The following is a 21,863-nucleotide window of genomic DNA, read 5'->3' on the forward strand; positions in this document are numbered from 1 at the left end:
ATTATAAAAATGGTGATTTTACCCCTCCTTTTATATCTCAGTCTGGTGTTCCCTCCCCCAAAGAATATGTTGAAAAAAATTACTAAAGTTTGTTTTGCCTTTTTCTGGAGCTCAAAAATGGAGAAACTAAAGAAAAAGATCGTGATAAAACCAAAATGCAAAGGAGGCAAAGATTTTCCAGATTTTAACAGGTTCCTTTTAATAAAATTTTTCTGTTTCTGTTTTAATTCCCTTTTTAAAGATAACTATTGGTCCTTTTTTATGCATTTTAATGCTGTTTTTTTATGAGAAGGTTTGGGTGGTTTAAGAATGTTTTATCTTCCCCATACGCTTTTAATCTGCCAAAGCATTATACCATTTTACAGAAAATCGTAAAAAAATTTAATCTAGAGGGAAAAAGTGTTGAAGAAATAAGAGATAGTAAAAAATTGATTAAAGAATTTTGTAAACAGGAGGTTTTATGTGATATTGGGAATTAAGTTGGTGAACAAACTGTAAATATATGGAAAATTATTAATGTAAATTATCTTTTTAATGTGCAGAAAAATATGGCCTGGAGCTGTGCGCATCAGTGTCTTCCTTGTCGGTCATTCCAGTACAAAAGAGGATTTGTGTGATCTGCCATCTGCCCAAGAAACGGATACCAAGAAGAGGAGACAGTGAGACATTTATTATGGACTTGTGACTTTGCGAAGACATTCTGGCGAAGATTATTCCCCCTGCTGGGCAGAGTGGCAGATCTCCAGGACTTGGACTATACTGCTGTCATTTATGGACTTATGGGATGCCCGACAGAGGATCAAAAAATAATGGCATGGAAGACACTGAACTGCGCCAAACTTGCTCTCTGGAAGGCCCGAAACATATTGGTTTTTAAAAATGATGTGTTATCAGTGGATGATGTTTTGGGTTTCTGTCTAAGTGAAATGTATATTTATTATTTATTAGATAAGAAAAAGAATGTGATTTTATCAAACAAATGGCATGTAAATTTGTGGAATACAGTGATATGAATCTTTGTTGTTTATGGTTTGTTTTATAAATATTGTCATTTTCTGTGAATATATTTAATTTTAAGAAAATGTATGTAATTATATGTAAGTTTTAAATAAAAGGTTTTATCCCTGCGAATGGGAGAGCCAAATCAAAAAAAAATCTGTTCTTATTTAGTATATGTGCTTTGCTTTTACCAATATATTGTATTGTAAAGTTATCTATCTATCTATCTATCTATCTATCTATCTATCTATCTATCTATCTATCCCTTTCTTCCTGAGATAAGCTGCAATAATGCATTTGTCGATTCCTACACCGTTGCACACACACCATATACCTAGTCAGTGGCCTTGTTATCAGCTGCAACTCTTTTAACTCAACTGTCCCATCAGTACCACGCATTTAAAAAAAATTTGGAAGCCGCTATGATTTCTTTAGTGAAATGCTGGCTCCCTCTGGTGGAGCACTGACTTCTTTAATTTTCTATCTGTGGATGAAAAAAAAGATATAAAAAAGTTTGGTCTGAGATGTTGTTTTAAAGTGCTACCTATGTCTGTCAATCAGAGCATCCTATTGGTTTTCACCCAGGCAGATAGATTGCTTGCAATAGATGTAATGAGTGAATGGAACAATGGAATAATGCAAGAGAATGGGACAATGGAACAATGGAATAATGCAAGAATGGAACATCATTGCACGTGTCATAATGTGCTCCTGGCCTTTATCTGGCTGTGCTGCTGCAGTCCGCTTCAGTCTGCAGGGAGCCTGCAGACTAGGAAGAAGGTGGACCGCTGCTTGTTTGTTCACTAATTAGTTATCCTCTCCCCATCCTCTTGTCTTGACGCGCGTGGGACAGCGGGGGGAGGGGAGAATGTGTGAAAATAGGCAGACTCGTGCAGATTAAAAATGTGTGCGTGGGCTGCAGCTGCAACAAGCAGTAAAGTTGTGGGTTTTAAGGTGTCTATTGATGAACAACATGTCTTCTTAAGGGGAGACTTTGTCCCTATCCCTACAATGGGTGCCTTCTTGAAGCCAGGGTGCAGTCATAGGCCAAAACCAATTCAGGTTATCGCTTCTCTGCCTTTTTGCTAACATCAAGTATAGTATCTGTTCTCATTTAGTATATGTGCTTAGCTTTTACCAATATATTGTATTGTAATGTTATCTATCTATCTATCTATCCCTTCCTTCCTGAGATAAGCTGCAATAATGCATATGTCCTTTGCTACACAATTGCACACACACTGTAAACCTAGCCAGTGGCCTTGTTATCAGCTGCTACTCTTTCAACTCAACTGTCCCATCAGTTGGGTGTTGCTGAGTACCACGCATTTAAAAAAAAATTGGGGGGCCGCTACGATTTCTTTAGTGAAATGCTGGCTCCCTCTGGTGATGCACTGACTTCTTTAATTTTCTATCTGTGGATGAAAAAAAAGATATAAAAAAGTTTGGTCTGAGATGTTGTTTTAAAGTGCTGCCTATGTCTGTCAATCAGAGCATCCTATTGGTTATCACACAGGCAGATAGATTGCTTGCAATAGATGTAAAAAGTGAATGGAACAATGGAATAATGTAAGAGAATGGGACAATGGAACAATGGAATAATGCAAGAATGGAAGAATGGAACATCATTGCACGTGTCATAATGGGCTCCTGGCCTTTATCTGGCTGTGCTGCTGCAGTCAGCTTCTGTCTGCAAGGAGTCTGGAGACGAGAAAGAACGTGGACCGCTGCTTGTTTGTTCACTAATTAGTTATCCTCTCCCCATCCCCTTGTCTTGAGGCGTGTGGGACAGCGAGGGGGAGGAAGAATGTGTGAAAATAGGCAGACTTATGGAGATTAAAAATGCATGCGTGGGCTGCAGCTGCAAGAAGCAGTAAAGTTGTGGGTTTTAAGGTGTCTATTGATAAACAGCATGTCTTCCTAAGGGGAGTTTTTGTCCCTATCCCTACAATGGGTGCCTTCTTGAAGCCAGGGGGCAGTCATAGGCTAAAACCAATTCAGGTTATCACTTCTTGGCCTTTTGGCTAACATCAAGTGTAGTATCTGTTCTCATTTAGTACATGTGCTTTGCTTTTACCGATATATTGTATTGTAATGCTATCTATCTATCTATCTATCCCTTCCTTCATGATATAAGCTGCAATAATGCATTTGTCCTAGGCTACACCGTTGCACACACACCATGTACCTAGTCAGTGGCCTTGTTATCAGCTGCTACTCTTTTAACTCAACTGTTCCATCAGTTGGGTGTTGCTGACTACCATGCATTTAAAAAAAATTTGGAGGCCACTACGATTTCTTTAGTGAAATGCTGGTTCCCTCTGGTGCAGCCCTTACCTCTTTAATTTTCTATCTGTGGATGAAAAAAAAGATATAAAAAAGTTTGGTCTGAAATGTTGTTTTAAAGTGCTACATATGTCTGTCAATCAGAGCATCCTATTGGCTTTCAGGCAGATTGATTGCTTGCAATTGATGTAATGAGTGAATGGAGCAATGGAATAATGCTAGAGAATGGGACAATGGAACAATGGGATAATGCAAGAATGGAAGAATGGAACATCATTGCACGTGTCATAATGGGCTCCTGGCCTTTATCTGGCTGTGCTGCTGCAGTCAGCTTCAGTCTGCAGGGAGCCTGCAGACTAGGAAGAAGGTGGACTGCTGCTTGTTCGTTCACTAATTAGTTATCCTCTCCCCATCCCCTTGTCTTGAGGCACGTGGGACAGCAGGGTGAGGGGAGAATGTGTGAAAATAGGCAGACTTATGCAGATTAAAAATGTGTGCGTGGGCTGCAGCTGCAACAAGCAGTAAAGTTGTGGGTTTTAAGGTGTCTATTGATGAACAACATGTCTTCTTATGGGGGGTATTTCTCCTATTTCTACAATGAGTGCCTTCTTGAAGCCAGGGTGCAGTCATAGGCCAAAACCAATTCAGGTTATCGCTTTTCAGCCTGTTGGCTAACATCAAATGTAGTATCTGTTCTCATTTAGTATATGTGCTTTTACCAATGTATTGTGTTGTAATGTTATGTATCTATTTATCTATCCCTTCCTTCCTGAGATAATCGGCAATAATGCATTTGTCCCTTGCTACACCGTTGCGCACACACCATATACCTATTTAGTGACCTTGTTATCAGCTGCTACTCTTTTAACTCAACTGTCCCATCAGTTGAGTGTTGCTGAGTACCACACATTTAAAAAAAAATTGGGGACCGCTACAATTTCTTTAGTGAAATGCTAGCTCCATCTGGTGGATCACTGACTTCTTTAATTTTCTATCTGTGGATGAAAAAAAATATATAAAAAAGTTTGGTCTGAGATGTTGTTTTAAAGAGCTACCTATGTCTGTCAATCAGAGCATCATATTGGCTTTCACCCAGGCAGATAGATTGCTTGCAATAGATGTAATGAGTGAATGGAACAATGGAATAATGCAAGAGAAAGGGACAATTGAACAATGGAATAATGCAAAAATGGAAGAATGGAACATCATTGCACATGTCATAATGGGCTCCTAGCATTTATCAGGCTGTGCTGCTGTAGTCAACTTCAGTCTGCAGGGAGCCTGCAGACTAGGAAAAAGGTGGACTGCTGCTTGTTTGTTCACTAATTAGTTATCCTTTCCCCATCCCCTTATCTTGAGGCCACTGGGACAGCGGGGGGGAGGGGATAATGTGTGAAAATAGGCAGACTTATGCAGATTAAAAATGCGTGTGTGGGCTGCAGCTGCAACAAGCAGTACAGTTGTGGGTTTTAAGGTGTCTATTGATGAATAGTGTTGAGCGAGCACTAAAATGCTCGGGTGCTCGTAGCTCGAGCTGAGCTCACCGTGATATTCGGCTGCTCAACCCGAGCAATGAGCCCAATGTTAGTCTATGGGAGACCCGAGCATTTTTGCGGCGGCACCCCCGGCAGTCTGTAGAAAGTCTAAAAAGTGCACAAAACAATAGTGTCAGTGTTCAAATGACATGGGGACAGCATGGGGATCGCCCCAGGAAGCATTTCTGACCCCCAGGTCACTGCTGTCAACAACGTGGTCAGAGGTATTAAGCCACTTTTACAGGCTCACAATAAAATGTTCAAAAACTAAACTGAAAAGGTTTTCCTGTGAAATATGTTAAGGAACTTTCTTTCCAGGGTAAAGATTTGTGTATAAGGTAAAATAAATAACCAAAAACAAAAATACTCCTCCACACCTTGGGCTATGTTCACAAGTAGCATTTTTTATGAGTTTTTGCACTTTTGTATTGCTTTCAACCGTGACAAATGCATTCACCGGGAAATGTCATTTTAACATTTTACAACCTTATCTGGCCATGTGCTGTGTGACATATACATACAGTGCTGAAAAGACATGGGAACAGCATGAGGAAGACCCCTTGAAGCATCTCTGACACCCAGGTCACTGCCTAAAAGTGTGCCCATCAGAAGTGATCCTTGCCGCATCAGAAGATGCAGACTTGCAACTATCCCCGTGCAAGTCCTTGTCCCAGGGCAGTGTTCAATTGTACCTCCCACATTCCTTGCAATGCAAGCGCAAGTATGCAGCCTGCCACCCACCCCCAGGCTGCAATAACATACTGCTTGCTTGCTTGCAATTGAAATTGGGCCTTTTAGGCATGTGGAGGCAGAATCTGGCCACCACGTCATGGCTGCGTCGGCGACCTGGTATCCATACTCAGTCCCCAGCTGCCCGGCGGCTGGGTGTCCACGCTTGGTCCCCAGCCGCCAGGGGGCGGCCGAGTGTCCATAAACGGTCCCCAGCCGCCCCTATTTGAAGGACAGCCTAACCACAAACACGTGGACAAGTGAATGTGGCCAGGGATGGTCCATCTGACTGACGCCTTCACACTGGGTTAATATTGTGGAAGCCGGGACACAGTTGGTCACTGGGATGGAACAAGTCCTCCAGACAAAGAGGATTGCGGGTCCTGGATCAATCAGGCTTCAACACATAGTTCAGAAGGTAGACAGCAGCAGTGTTCGGCCTCTTATACAACGAGTAAATTATTCATGATCATGAGGCCATCCATCTCCTTAGCTTTCTGTTACTTGGAATGCAAGCGCATGTATGTAGTAGCGGCTAGGCCTGAGGTGGTCAGCGTTTTGGCGCATATCCTACCTCCTCTGAAGATTGCTGGATGTTTTCCTGCTACTATCCCAGTTCTATGACTCCGTTAAAACAAAGCTTCAGGTGATGAATGATGGATGAAGTGGTGGCAAATGAGAAAGAGCAGGAGGAACAGGGACCATTCATATCAATATCAGGCCAGTCAACCACACATGTCTTGTAGGATATGTTTCTGTACCAAAAGGAATGGTTCGGCTGCACAATTATAGGGCATACAGTGAGTACAATGCCTACCAAAAATTTCGAGGCACTCTAATGCCCCTTGGAAGTGACATGGAGGTCAGAGTGCCTTAACTAAACTGCTTTTTCCATTTACAGCAGCTTGGTCTCCTGTACACTGTTGGCCTGAGCAGTGAATGGATGGCTTTCCAAAAATTATGAGGAACTGCAATACCTCTTGAAGCAGACGTGGATTACAGCGTACTAAAAACCTTCAACCCATTATTGGGGAGTGGGTCTCCCTTAGTGTTCGCCTGTGGATTGAAAAGCAAAAGCTGACTAAAATTAGGAGGAAATGCAATGCCTGTTGGAAGAGTCGTGGAGGTTAAACATAATTAAAAACAACATTTCAATGCCCCTTGGAAGAACTGTGGAGTTCAGAGTGGTTAAACAAGACAGTTTTAATGCCCCTTGGAAGGGACGTGGAGGTCACAGTAGCTTAAAAAGACAGTTTTATTGCCCCTTGGAAGAGTGGTGGAGGTCGCAGTGGAATAAAAAGACAATATCAATGCCTCTTGGAAGCGTGGTGGAAGTCATAGTAGCTTGATAAGACGGTTTTAATGCCCCTTGGAAGAGTGGTGGAGGTCACAGTAGCTTAACAAGACGGGTTTTAATTCCCCCATGGAAGAGACGTGGAGGTCACAGTATCATAACAAGACAGTTTTATTACCCCTTGGAAGAGTGTTGGAGGTCGCAGTGGAATAAAAAGACAATATCAATGCCCCTTGGAAGAACTGTGGAGATCAGAGTGGTTTAAAAAGACGGTTTTAATGCCCCTTGGAAGGGACGTGGAGGTCACAGTAGCTTAACAAGACAGTTTTATTGCCCCTTGGAAGAGTGGTGGAGGTCGCAGTGGAATAAAAAGACAATATCAATGCCCATTGAAAGAGTGGTGGAGGTCACAGTAGCTTAATAAGACAGTTTTAGTGCCCCTTAGAAAAGTGGTGGAGGTCACAGTAGCTTAACAAGACAGTTTTAATGCCCCTTGGAAGAGACGTGGAGGTCACAGTGGCTTAATAAGACAGTTTTAATGGCCCTTGGAAGAATGGTGGAGGTCGCAGTGGATTAAAAAGACAATATCAATGCCCCTTGGAAGAGTGGTGGAGGTCACAGTAGCTTAACAAGACGGTTTTAATGCCCCTTGGAAGAGATGTGGAGGACACAGTAGCTTAACAAGACAGTTTTAATGCGCATTGGAAGAGTGGTGGAGATCGCAGTGCAATAAAAAGACAATATCAATGCCACTTGGAAGAGTGGTGGAGGTCACAGTAGCTTAACAAGATGGCTTAATGCCCCTTGGAAGAGCTGTGGAGTTCAGAGTGGTTTAACAAGACAGTTTCATGCCCCTTGGAAGAGTGGTGGAGGTCACAGTAGCTTAACAAGATGGTTTTAAAGTCCCTTGAAAAAATGGTGGAGGTCACAGTAGCTTAACAAGACAGTTTTAATGCCCCTTGGAAGAGACGTGGAGGTCACAGTAGCTTAACAACACAGTTTTAGTGCCCCTTGGAAGAGTGGTGGTCGCAGTGCAATAAAAAGACAATATCAATGCCCCTTGGAAGAGAGGTAGAGGTCACAGTAGCTAAATAAGACGGTTTTAATGCCCCTTGGAGGAGTGGTGGAGGTCACAATAGCTTAATAAGATGGTTTTAATGCCCCTTGGAAGAGAAGTGGAGGTCACAGTAGCTTAACAAGACAGTTTTAATGCCCCTTGGAAGAGTGGTGGAGGTCGCAGTGGAATAAAAAGACAATATCAATGCCACTTGGAAGAGTGGTGGAGGTTACAGTAGCTTAACAAGTCGGTTTTAATGCCCTTTGGAAAAGTGGTGGAGGTCACAGTAGCTTAACAAGACAGTTTTAATGCCCCTTGGAAGAGACGTGGAGGTCACAGTAGCTTAACAAGACAGTCTAATGCCCCTTGGAAGAGTGGTGGAGGTCGCAGTGAAATAAAAAGATAATATCAATGCCCCTTGGAAGTGTGGTGGAGGTCACAGTAGCTTAAAAAGATGGTTTTAATGCCCCTTGGAAGAGACATCTAGGTCACAGTAGCTTTACAAGACAGTTTTGATGCCCCTTGGAAGAGACGTGGAGGTCACAGTAGCTTAACAAGACAGTTTTAATGCCCCATGGAAGAGCTGTGCAGTTCTGATGGTTTAACAAGACGGTTTTAATGCCCCTTGGTAGAGTGCTGGAGGAGACAGTAGCTTAACAAGACAGTTTTAATGCCCCTTGGAACAGTGGTGGAGGTTGCAGAGGAATAAAAGGACAAAATCAATGCCCCTTGGAAGAGTGGTGGAGGTCACAGTAGCTTAACAAGATGGTTTAATGCCCCTTGGAAGAGCTGTGGAGTTCAGAGTGGTTTAACAAGACAGTTTCATGCCCCTTGGAAGAGTGGTGGAGGTCACATGAGCTTAACAAGATGGTTTTAAAGTCCCTTGAAAAAATGGTGGAGGTCACAGTAGCTTAACAGGACAGTTTTAATGCCCCTTGGAAGAGACGTGGAGGTCACAGTAGCTTAACAACACAATTTTAGTGCCCCTTGGAAGAGTGGTGGTCGCGGTGCAATAAAAAGACAATATCAAAGCCCCTTGGAAGAGAGGTAGAGGTCACAGTAGCTAAATAAGACGGTTTTAATGCCCCTTGGAGGAGTGGTGGAGGTCACAATAGCTTAATAAGATGGTTTTAATGCCCCTTGGAAGAGAAGTGGAGGTCACAGTAGCTTAACAAGACAGTTTTAATGCCCCTTGGAAGAGTGGTTGAGGTCGCAGTGGAATAAAAAGACAATATCAATGCCACTTGGAAGAGTGGTGGAGGTTACAGTAGCTTAACAAGTCGGTTTTAATGCCCTTTGGAAAAGTGGTGGAGGTCACAGTAGCTTAACAAGACAGTTTTAATGCCCCTTGGAAGAGATGTGGAGGTCACAGTAGCTTAACAAGACAGATTAATGTCCCTTGGAAGAGTGGTGGAGGTCGCAGTGGAATAAAAAGACAACATCAATGCCCCTTGGAAGAAAGGTGGAGGTCACAGTAGCTTAACAAGATGGTTTTAATGCCCCTTGGAAGAGCTGTGTAGTTCAGAGTGGTTTAAAAAGATGGTTTAAATGCCCCTTGGAAGAGTGGTGGAGGTCACAGTAGCTTAAGAAGAAGGTTTTAATGTCCCTTGGAAAAGACGTGGAGGTCATAGTAGATTAACAAGATGGTTTTAATGCCCCTTGGAAGAGACGTGGAGGTCACAGTAGCTTAAAAAGATAGTTTTAATGCCCCTTGGAACAGTGGTGGAGGTCGCAGTGGAATAAAAAGACAATATCAATGCCCCTTGGAAGTGTGGTGGAGGTCACAGTAGCTTAAAAAGATGGTTTTAATGCCCCTTGGAAGAGACATGTAGGTCACAGTAGCTTTACAAGACAGTTTTAATGCCCCTTGGAAGAGATGTGGAGATCACAGTAGCTTAACAAGACAGTTTTAATGCCCCTTGGAAGAGCTGTGCAGTTCTGATGGTTTAACAAGACGGTTTTAATGCCCCTTGGTAGAGTGCTGGAGGTCACAGTAGCTTAACAAGACAGTTTTAATGCCCCTTGGAACAGTGGTGGAGGTTGCAGAGGAATAAAAAGACAATATCAATGCCCCTTGGAAGAGTGGTGGAGGTCACAGTAGCTTAACAAGATGGTTTTAATGCCCCTTGGAAGAGACGTGGAGGTCACAGTAGCTTAACAAGACAGTTTTAATGCCCCTTGGAAGAGTGGTCGAAGACATAGTAGCTTAAAAAGACGGTTTTAATGCCCCTTAGAAGAGACATGGAGGTCACAGTAGCTTAAGAAGACGGTTTTAATGCACCTTGGAAGAGACGTGGAGGTCACAGTAACTTAACAAGACAGTTTTAATGCCCCTTGGAAGAGTGGTGGAGGTCGCAGTGAAATAAAAAGACAAAATCAACGCCCCTTGGAAGAGTGGTGGAGGTCGCAGTGGAATAAATGGACAATATCAATGCCCCTGGGAAGAGTGGTGGAGGTCACAGTAGCTAAATAAGATGGTTTTAATGCCCCTTGGATAAGTTGTAGAGGTCACAGTAGCTTAGCAAGAAGGTTTTTAATGCCCCTTGGAAGAGACATGTAGGTCACAGTAGCTTAACAAGACAGTTTTAATGCCCCTTAGAAGAGTGGTGGAGAACGCAGTGGAATAAAAAGACAAAATCATTGCCACTTGGAAGAGTGGTGGAGGTCAAAGTAGCTTAACAAGATGGCTTTAATGTCCCTTGGAAGAGTGGTGGAGGTCACAATAGCTTAACAAGATGGTTTTAATGTCCATTGTAAGAGACGTGTAGGTCACAGTAGCTTAACAAGAGAGTTTTAATGCCCCTTGGAAGAGTGGTGGAAGTCGCAGTGAAATAAAAAGACAATATCAATGCCACTTGGAAGAGTTGTGGAGCTCACAGTAGCTTAACAAGACGGTTTTAATGCCCCTTGGAAGAGTTTTGGAGGTCACAGTAGCTTAACAAGATGGTTTTAATGCCCCTTGGAAGAGACATGGAGGTCACATTAGCTTGCCAAGACAGTTTTAATGCCCCTTGGAACAGTGGTGGAGGTTGCAGAGGAATAAAAGGACAATATCAATTCCCCTTGGAAGAGTGGTGGAGGTCACAGTAGATTAACAAGATGGTTTTAATGCCCCTTGGAAGAGCTGTGGAGTTCAGAGTGGTTTAACTAGACCGTTTTAATGCCCCTTGGAAGAGTGGTGGAAGTCATAGTAGCTTAAAAAGACGGTTTTAATGCCCCTTAGAAGAGACATGGAGTTCACAGTAGCTTAATAAGACGGTTTTACTGCCCCTTTGAAGAGACGTGAAGGTCACAGTAGCTTAACAAGATGGTTTTATTGCACCTTGGAAGAGACGTGTAGGTCACAGTAGCTTTACAAGACAGTTTTAATGCCCCTTGGAAAAGACGTGGAGGTCACAGTAGCTTAACAAGACAGTTTTAATGCCCCTTGCAAGAGTGCTGGAGGTCACAGTAGCTTAACAAGACAGTTTTCATGCCCCTTGGAAGAGTGGTGGAGGTCACAGTAGCTTAACAAGATGGTTTTAATGCCCCTTGGTAGAGTCGTGGAGGTCACAGTAGCTTTACAAGACAGTTTTAATGCCCCTTGGAAAAGATGTGGAGGTCACAGTAGCTTAACAAGACAGTTTTAATGCCCCTTGCAAGAGTGGTGGAGGTCACAGTAGCTTAACAAGACACTTTTAATGCCCCTTGAAAGAGTGATGCAGGTCACAGTAGCTTAACAAGACAGTTTTAAAATCCCCTTGGTAGAGCTGGGGAGTTCAGAGTGGTTTAACAAGATGGTTTTAATGCCCCTCGGAAGAGTGGTGGAAGTCATAGTAGCTTAACAAGACAGTTTTAATGCCCCATAGAAGAGACGTGGAGGTCACAGTAGCTTAACAAGACATTTTTAATGCCCCTTGGAAGAGACGTGGAGGTCACAGTAGCTTAACAAGATGGTTTTAATGCCCCTTCGAAGAGACGTGGAGGTCACAGTAGCTTAATAAGACGGTTTTAATGCCCCTTGGAAGAGACTTGGAGGTCACAGTAGCTTAACAAGACAGTTTTAATGCCCCTTGGAACAGTGGTGGAGGTCGCAGTGGATTAAAAAGACGATATCAATGCCCCTTGGAAGAGTGGTGGAGGTCATAGTAGCTTAACAAGACGGTTTTAGTACCTCTTGTAAGAGCCGTGGAGTTCAGAGTGGTTTAACAAGACTGTTTTAATGCCCCTTGGAAGAGACGTGGAGGTCACAGTAGCTTAACAAGACAGTTTTAATGCCCCTTGGTAGAGTGGTGGATTTCGCAGTGGAATAAAAAGAGAATATCAATGCCCCTTGCAAGAGTGGTGGAGGTCACAGTAGCTTAACAAGACGGTTTTAATGCCCCTTGGAAGAGATGTGGAGGTCACAGTAGCTTGACAAAACAGTTATAATGCCCCTTGGAAGAGTGGTGGAGGTCACAGTAGCTTAACAAGACGTTTTTAATGCCCCTTGGAAGAGACGTGTAGGTCACAGTAGCTTAACAAGACTGTATTAATGCCCCTTGGAAAAGATGTGAAGGTCACAGTAGTTTAACAAGACAGTTTTAATGCCCCTTGGAAGAGTGGTGGAGGTTGCAGTGGAATAAAAAGACAATATCAATGCCCCTTGGAAGAGTGGTGGAGGTCACAGTAGCCTAACAGGATGGTTTTAATGCCCCTTGGAAGAGACGTGGAGGTCAGAGTGGTTTAACTAGACCGTTTTAATGCCCCTTGGAAGAGTGGTGGAAGTCATAGTAGCTTAAAAAGACGGTTTTAATGCCCCTTAGAAGAGACATGGAGTTCACAGTAGCTTAATAAGACGGTTTTACTGCCCCTTTGAAGAGACGTGAAGGTCACAGTAGCTTAACAAGATGGTTTTATTGCACCTTGGAAGAGACGTGTAGGTCACAGTAGCTTTACAAGACAGTTTTAATGCCCCTTGGAAAAGACGTGGAGGTCACAGTAGCTTAACAAGACAGTTTTAATGCCCCTTGCAAGAGTGCTGAAGGTCACAGTAGCTTAACAAGACAGTTTTCATGCCCCTTGGAAGAGTGGTGGAGTTCACAGTAGCTTAACAAGATGGTTTTAATGCCCCTTGGTAGAGTCGTGGAGGTCACAGTAGCTTTACAAGACAGTTTTAATGCCCCTTGGAAAAGATGTGGAGGTCACAGTAGCTTAACAAGACAGTTTTAATGCCCCTTGCAAGAGTGGTGGAGGTCACAGTAGCTTAACAAGACACTTTTAATGCCCCTTGAAAGAGTGATGCAGGTCACAGTAGCTTAACAAGACAGTTTTAAAATCCCCTTGGTAGAGCTGGGGAGTTCAGAGTGGTTTAACAAGACGGTTTTAATGCCCCTCGGAAGAGTGGTGGAAGTCATAGTAGCTTAACAAGACAGTTTTAATGCCCCATAGAAGAGACGTGGAGGTCACAGTAGCTTAACAAGACATTTTTAATGCCCATTGGAAGAGACGTGGAGGTCACAGTAGCTTAACAAGACGGTTTTAATGCCCCTTCGAAGAGACGTGGAGGTCACAGTAGCTTAATAAGACGGTTTTAATGCCCCTTGGAAGAGACTTGGAGGTCACAGTAGCTTAACAAGACAGTTTTAATGCCCCTTGGAACAGTGGTGGAGGTCGCAGTGGATTAAAAAGACAATATCAATGCCCCTTGGAAGAGTGGTGGAGGTCATAGTAGCTTAACAAGACGGTTTTAGTACCTCTTGTAAGAGCCGTGGAGTTCAGAGTGGTTTAACAAGACTGTTTTACTGCCCCTTGGAAGAGACGTGGAGGTCACAGTAGCTTAACAAGACAGTTTTAATGCCCCTTGGTAGCGTGGTGGATTTCGCAGTGGAATAAAAAGAGAATATCAATGCCCCTTGCAAGAGTGGTGGAGGTCACAGTAGCTTAACAAGACGGTTTTAATGCCCCTTGGAAGAGATGTGGAGGTCACAGTAGCTTGACAAAACAGTTATAATGCCCCTTGGAAGAGTGGTGGAGGTCACAGTAGCTTAACAAGACGTTTTTAATGCCCCTTGGAAGAGACGTGTAGGTCACAGTAGCTTAACAAGACTGTATTAATGCCCCTTGGAAAAGATGTGAAGGTCACAGTAGTTTAACAAGACAGTTTTAATGCCCCTTGGAAGAGTGGTGGAGGTTGCAGTGGAATAAAAAGACAATATCAATGCCCCTTGGAAGAGTGGTGGAGGTCACAGTAGCTTAACAGGATGGTTTTAATGCCCCTTGGAAGAGACGTGGAGGTCAGAGTAGCTTAACAAGACAGTTTTAATGCCCCTTGGAAGAGTGGTGGAGGTCGCAATGGAATAAAAAGACAATATCAATGCCCATTTGGAAGAGTGGTGGAGGTCACTGTAGCTTAACAAAACGGTTTTAATGCCCCTTCGAAGAATGGTGGAGGTCACAGTAGCCTAACAAGACGGTTTCAATGCCCCTTGGAAGAGACGTGGAGGTCACAGTAGCTTAACTAGACAGTTTTAATGCCCCTTGGAAGAGTGGGGGAGGTCTCAGTGGAAGAAAAAAACAATATCAATGCCACTTGGAAGAGTGGTGGAGGTCACATTAGCTTAACAAGACGGTTTTAATCTCCTTTGTTAGAGCTGTGGAGTTAAGAGTGGTTTAACAAGACGCTTTTAATGCCCCTTGGAGGAGACGTGGAGGTCACAGTAGCTTAACAAGATGGTTTTAATGCCCCTTGGAAGAGACGTAGAGGTCACAATAGCTTAACAAGGTGGTTTTAATGCCCTTGGAAGAGACGTGGATGTCACAGTACCTTAACAAGACAGTTTTAATGCCCCTTGGAACAGTGGTGGAGGTCGCAGACTAGGAAGAAAGTGGACTGCTGCTTGTTTGTTCACCAATTAGTTTTCCTCACCCCATCCCCTTGTCTTGAGGTGCATGGAACAGCAGGGGGGGGGGAGAATGTGTGAAAATATGCAGACTTATGCAGATTAAAAATGCATGCGTGGGCTGCAGCTGCAACAAGCAGTAAAGTTGTGGGTTTTAAGGTGTCTATTGATAAACAACATGTCTTCCTAGGGGGAGTCTTTGTCCCCATTTCTACAATGGGTGCCTTCTTGAAGCCTGGGTGCAGTCATAGGCCAAAACCAATTCAGGTTATCGCTTCTCGGCCTTTTGGCTAACATCAAGTGAAGTATCTGTTCTCATCTATTCTAATCTAATATATACAGTGCCTACAAGTAGTATTCAACCTCCTGCAGATTTAGCTGGTTTGATAAGATGCAAATAAGTTAGAGCCTTCAAACTGCAAACGAGAGTAGGTTTTATGAACAGAAGCACAAATCTTACAAACCAAAAAGTTATGTTGCTCAGTTGAATTTTATTAAATTTTAAACATAAAAGTGTGGGTCAATTATTATACAACCCCTATGTTTAATATTTTGTGGAATAACCCTTGTTTGCAATTACAGCTAATAATCGTCTTTTATAAGACCTGATCAGGCCGGCACAGGTCTGTGGAGTTATCTTGGCCCACTCCTCCATGCAGATCTTCTCCAAGTTATCTAGGTTCTTTGGGTGTCTCATGTGGACTTTATTCTTGAGCTCCTTCCACAAGTTTTGAATTGGGTTAAGGTCAGGAGACTGACTAGGCCACTCCAACACCTTGACTTTTTCCCTATTGAACCAGGCCTTGGTTTTCTTGGCTGTGTGCTTTGGGTCGTTGTCTTGTTGGAAGATGAAATTACGACCCATCTTAAGATCCTTGATGGAGGAGCGTAGGTTCTTGGCCAAAATCTCCAGGTAGGCCGTGCTATCCATCTTCCCATGGATGCGGACCAGATGGCCATGCCCCTTGGCTGAGAAACAGCCCCACAGCATGATGCTGCCACCACCATGCTTGACTGTAGGGATGGTATTCTTGGGGTCGTATGCAGTGCCATCCAGTCTCCAAACGTCACGTGTGTGGTTGGCACCAAAGATCTCGATCTTGGTCTCATCAGACCATTGAACCTTGAACCAGTCTGTCTCAGAGTCCTCCATGTGATCATGAGCAAACTGTAGATGAGCCTTGACATGACGCTTTGAAAGTAAAGGTACCTTACGGGCTCGTCTGGAACGGAGACCATTGCGGAGGAGTACGTTACTTATGGTATTGACTGAAACCAATGTCCCCACTGCCATGAGATCTTCCCGGAGCTCCTTCCTTGTTGTCCTTGGGTTAGCCTTGACTCTTCGGACAAGCCTGGCCTCGGCACGGGAGGACACTTTCAAAGGCTGTCCAGGCCGTGGAAGGCTAACAGTAGTTCCATAAGCCTTCCACTTACGGATGATGCTCCCAACAGTGGAGACAGGTAGGCCCAACTCCTTGGAAAGGGTTTTGTACCCCTTGCCAGCCTTGTGACCCTCCACGATCTTGTCTCTGATGGCCTTGGAATGCTCCTTTGTCTTTCCCATGTTGACCATGTCTGAGTGCTGTTCACAAGTTTGGGGAGGGTCTTAAATAGTCAGAAAAGGCTTGCAAAAGAGATCTTTAATCCACACATGTGAAGCTCATTATTCTTGGTGCCTGAACTACTTCTTAATACTTTAGGGGGACCAAACAGAATTCTTGTGGTTTGAGGGGTTGAATAATAAATGACGCTCTGAATTAACTTTTAACGTTTTAAAAAAAAAAAAACGAAAACAAAATTTGCTGCAGTGCATTTCCCACTTCAAGGCTGATCTACAGTACAAATGTCACAATGCCAAGTTAATTCCGCATGTGTCAACCAGCTAAATCTGCAGGGGGTTGAATACTACTTGTAGGCACTGTATAATCGTCTTATCCTGTCTGTCTGTCTGTCCAGGAAATCCCACGTCGCTAATTGGTCCGGCCGCGGCCAATCAGCGACGCGGGATTTCAGAACAAGATGCCGGCCGTTAGCTGCTCATCTGCTGCACCGAGGTCAGCGGCGATGCAGCCAGGAGACTACCGACGCTAGCCGGTCATCTCCCGGCTGCTCGCAGCATAAGTACCCCGACCCGCGGCGCCGCTGACCTACATGCGGCTAACCGTCGGGAGATCAGCGGCTAGGGCCGCTGATCTCCCAACGGCAAGTGTGAAGGGAGGACCGGGCAGCGGCGCCGCCGGTCGGGATACTTCTGCTGCGAGCAGCCGGGCATCTCCCCGCTGTTCGCAGCGGAAGTACCCACACAGGCAGCGCCGCTCCCCGGTCCTAACTAATATGATTCGCTGAATCAGCGATTTTGGCGCCAAATTTAAACACGTTCTCTGGTCCTCACTAGCACGGTTTGCTGATTGGTCGCGGCTGGCAGCTGCGACCAATCAGCTATCTTGGCGCCAAATTTAAACACCGCTCTGCTGATTGTTCGCTGCCACCGCCCATGACCAATCAGCGATTTTGGCACCAAATTTAAACACGCTCTCCGGCCAATTGGCGCCGGATTTAAAATAAGTAGCATAGGGCTTACTCCATCCATGTGGTCATGTGACTCACCAACTGCCCATGACCTACTGAACATGTTTTGTCAGTCACAGTGTGTGATGTACTTCTGTCACGTTTACTGAACATGTTCTGCCAGTCACAGTGCGCTGAACAGATACTTCTTTACGCTTCCTGTTTCCAATGGGTCGTAAGCGAAAATACGCCACTGAGGATGACAGAAAAGCAGCAGAAACAGCAAGAAAATGACAACGTCGAGAGCAACAGACACCACAACACTCTGCGGCCAGACAAGCCCAGGATGCGGAATCTCAAAGACAACGTCGGGAACGGGAGACACCGCAACACACTGCCGCTAGGCAGGAACACGATGCGAAATCCCATAGACAATGTCGGTTGAATGAATCTCCAGAATCCAGGGCAAACAGAGAACAACACGATCGCCAAATTTATCAAAAACGAAGGCTCTACCAACTAAGGCAAACCCAGCAGAATATTCAACAACTTGCACGTTACATAACAGACAATGAAACTATAATTATTCAACACTACTGTGGGAATATGAATGTAGTTTGTTCTAAATGCGACTCTCTGAATTTCATTGAGGAAAAACCATCTGACAATCAGTTTACTCAATGCTGCCAAAAAGGAAAAGTTATGCTACCGAGACGTCACTACTCAGATCTGTTTGAGCAGTTGATGAAAGGAACACATGAACATAGTAGAAATTTTATGGAAAATATCAGAAGTATCAACAGTTCACATGTGTTTGCTTCATTTGGTGCCAACTTTGCACCGCCCCCTGGATTCGGACCGTATTGTTTTAAAATTCATGGCCAGATCTACCACCGCACTGGAACACTTCACCCAGAAATAGGACAACCACCAAAATTTGCACAATTATATATCTTTGATACAAATGAGGCTACTGAACAAAGGATGAACCTGAAAGAAAATGAAAAGTGTAATGCTGAACTGATGAACCTAATTGCCATACATTTACAAACAATCAGCCCATTTGCTGCCACATATCGCATGCTAAAAGACGTCGAAGCTGAGGAGGAACAGAGGGCTATAAAAAATGGGATGGAAATGCCTTCTATTATCATGGCCATTAAACAAGAATGTAAACAAGATCCCCGATGTTACAGCAAACCACGTGTAAGTGAGGTCGCAGTTGTTTTTAAAACGATGATGGAGAGCCTCCTTTTCAAAGGGATATATTAGTCCATCTTAACCAGACCAAAACAACCCTTTCATACCTAAAACACAATGAATTAGCATTTTGCACAGCAACCTTGATGCTCTTCTGTATCCGCTATTCTTTCCTAGCGGTGATCAAGGGTGGCATGAAAAACTACACCAGCAAGGAACTTCAAGAAGAATTACACAACTGCACTACTACAGTTTTCTGCTGTCTGTCCGAAATCACTTCAATCCTATTTTAAACGGTGGGAAACTGACACAATAGTACTTAGTCAACGCATACGTTAAAATTGAAGCTAATTGCCTCAATTTCATACGAATGAACGAAAAACAACTTAAAGTTGAAGACTACTGCGTTCTTCAAGAACATTTGCAAAAACAATCCATTCTAAAGGGAATTCCAATTGGAAAAACAGTAATTATCCCGTCGTCATTTGAAGGTAGCCCCCGCAACATGCAACAGCGTTATCAAGATGCAATGGCAATAGTAACAAAGTATGGAAGACCTGACCTTTTTGTAACAATGACCTGTAATCCTAAATGGCGGGAAAATACCGAAAATCTAGAACCCTGGCAGCAAGTTGAACACAGGCCAGACTTAGTTGCACGCGTATTTTGACTAAAACTCAGCAGCCTTTTTAAAGACATCAAAAATGGGCTTTTTGGAACAGTCGTAGCAATGGTACACATCATAGAGTTTCAGAAACGAGGTCTTCCACATGCGCATATACTAATTATCTTAGACGCGGATTCCAAGTTTCTCACGGAGGAAGAAATTGACAACATAGTGTGGGCTGAAATTCCTAACCAAGAAAAGTATCCTGAATTGTATAATATTGTAATCTGTAATATGGTTCATGGCCCATGCGGTGTAGCAAATCCAAAAAGTCCATGCATGCAAAACGGAAAGTGTACAAAAGGGTTTCCAAAGCAGTTGAAACAGCACACTGTTAAAGATTTGGATGGCTACCCATCCTACCGGTGACAACTCATTGATAACATTGTACACAACAAAAAAATTATAAATAACTCATGGATAGTTCCATACAACCCGTACTTATTAAAACGCTACAACTGTCACATCAACGTTGAAATCTGCGCTTCAATAAAAAGTGCAAAATATCTTTTCAAGTACATCTACAAGGGGCATGACAAAGCTAACGTCGAAATACAACAGAAAACAGTCAATCACGAGGAATCATCAAGTTTTGTTGACTCAAGATATGTGAGTACTGCAGAAGCTGCTTGGAGGATATTTGCGTTTCCAATGCATTCACAGTCCCATGCCATTATACTTTTAGCTATTCATTTACCAAATCAACAGCAGCTTTATTTTTTGAAAATGCTCAAGTCGAAGATGTCTCAAAAACTTTAAGCACGACGTCAACATTAATGGACTGGTTTTTGCTGAACCAGCGTGACGAAACGCAAGGCAGTATTTGTATCGAGAGATTCCAGAACATTACGTTTGGAATAAAACTTGGAATCCAAGACAACGAGGACTTAGCAGAATAATTGGATGCATGTATACTGTTAGTGTCAAGGATCAAGAAAGATATTGCCTTCGGCTGTTACTACTGCATGTCAAAGGAGCTAGAAGTTACGACGATTTGAAAACAGTTAACGGAGTATTGCACGATACATTTAAAGCTGCAGCTTTGGCTTTAGGACTTCTATTAGATGATACTGTGTGGACACTTACTTTAGAAGACGCAGTTACCCTACATATGCCTAAGAAACTTCGCGAATTGTTTGCCTACATTTGTGTATTTGGACCGCCTACAAATCCGGCTCAACTTTGGACAAATTTCAAAGAACATATAATTGAGGATTACTGCTTACGTCTTCACAGCAGAAGTGGAAATTGTCAAAATTGCGAATCTTATGCCATGCAAGATGTCCAAAATGTCCTACTACTGCATGGAAAAACGTTTTCAGACTTTAATTTGCCACAGCCTGCAAGTCAAGTTTCACAAATTCAAGAGTATGATGAAGCTTATGAATTATTGTTGGCAACAGAGGAGAAAAACTCCTTAAATGAACAACAACGGATTGCATATGATACTATTGTGAGCGCTATAGAAAACCAAGCAGATCCAACGCGAAAATGTTTCTTTATTGACTGTCCTGGAGGCTGCGGTAAAACATACCTCTATGAAGTTTTAATGCATCACGTTAGAGGGTTGGGAAAAGTCGTATTGCCATCGGCTACAACAGGTATTGCAGCAAACCTTTTACGAGGATGTCGCACTATGCATTCACTCTTTGGGATACCAGTTCCAGTCAATGAAATCTCCATTTCCAGAATAAAACAAGACACATTTGCAGGAAGACAGTTAAACAGTGCAAATATTTTGATACTTGATGAGTGCACCATGGCACCCAAATTTGCTTTGAGTTTAATTGACAGACTTCTGCGTGAAGTTATGACTACAAATGTTGCTGAAAAAAATGAAATTCCTTTTGGAGGTAAAGTTTTTGTCATTGGCGGAGATTTTAGGCAATGCCTTCCAGTTATACCAAATGGAACAAGAACAAATATTATCGAGTCCACCTTAAAAATGTCTGACCTTTGGAAAGAGTTTAATAAACTCCAACTAACTAACAACATGCGATCTTCTGACCCAGAGTACAGCAACTGGCTTCTTAAACTTGGTAATGGTGAACTTAGCAATGAATATAACCTTGGAGAAGACATTATTGAAATACCAGAAGACATGTTGTGCACTGACTGCATCGTAACTGATGTTTTGGACAACGTGTTGAAATTGATGTGAATGACCAAAGCTGTGTTGAGAGGGCCTCTTCCTATGCAATTCTCTGTCCCAAGAACGATGACGTAGCTCTGCTAAATTTCCGTGTGATGGATAGAATGCCTGGAGAGTATAAATTGTACAAAAGTGATGATTCAGTGGATGTAGACAATGAAGATGAATGAGAGCATTATCCAGTTGAATTTTTAAATAGTGTTATGCCATCAGGAATGCCATCCCACAAACTACAACTTAAAGTTGGAACAATCGTAATGTTGCTGCGAAATCTAAATACAAGAAATGGTCTATGTAATGGAACTCGCCTTATTGTTACTGAACTCCATTCCCACATAATTCAATCAAGAGTGATCACTGGATCAGCGAAAGGAGACGAAGTGTTGATTCCACACAATGATTTATGTCCTTTGGACACCGGTCTTCCATTTAGGCTTCGGCATCGACAGTTTCCAATAAAATCAGCATTTGCCCTGACAATAAACAAGTCACAAGGTCAAACTCTACACCGTGTTGGCATATATTTACCGGAGCCCGTTTTTGGTCATGGACAACTCTATGTTGCATTTTCAA

The 21,863-nt window shown here is 43.2% G+C and overlaps 3 pseudogenes; all 3 read left to right on the top strand.

The window, feature by feature from the left end:
• The first annotated feature begins 3,003 nt into the window (after positions 1 to 3,003).
• On the top strand, positions 3,004 to 3,105 carry LOC141160324 (U2 spliceosomal RNA; annotated as a pseudogene).
• Positions 3,106 to 3,936: 831 nt separating this feature from the next.
• LOC141160398 (U2 spliceosomal RNA) lies at positions 3,937 to 4,037 on the top strand (annotated as a pseudogene).
• Positions 4,038 to 15,030: 10,993 nt separating this feature from the next.
• LOC141160322 (U2 spliceosomal RNA) lies at positions 15,031 to 15,173 on the top strand (annotated as a pseudogene).
• The last annotated feature ends 6,690 nt before the right edge of the window (positions 15,174 to 21,863 follow it).

Source organism: Phyllobates terribilis, unplaced genomic scaffold (genome assembly GCF_046119375.1).
Source record: "Phyllobates terribilis strain yellow unplaced genomic scaffold, ASM4611937v1 Scaffold_8__6_contigs__length_399053987, whole genome shotgun sequence".
Taxonomy (NCBI): Eukaryota; Metazoa; Chordata; class Amphibia; order Anura; family Dendrobatidae; genus Phyllobates; species Phyllobates terribilis.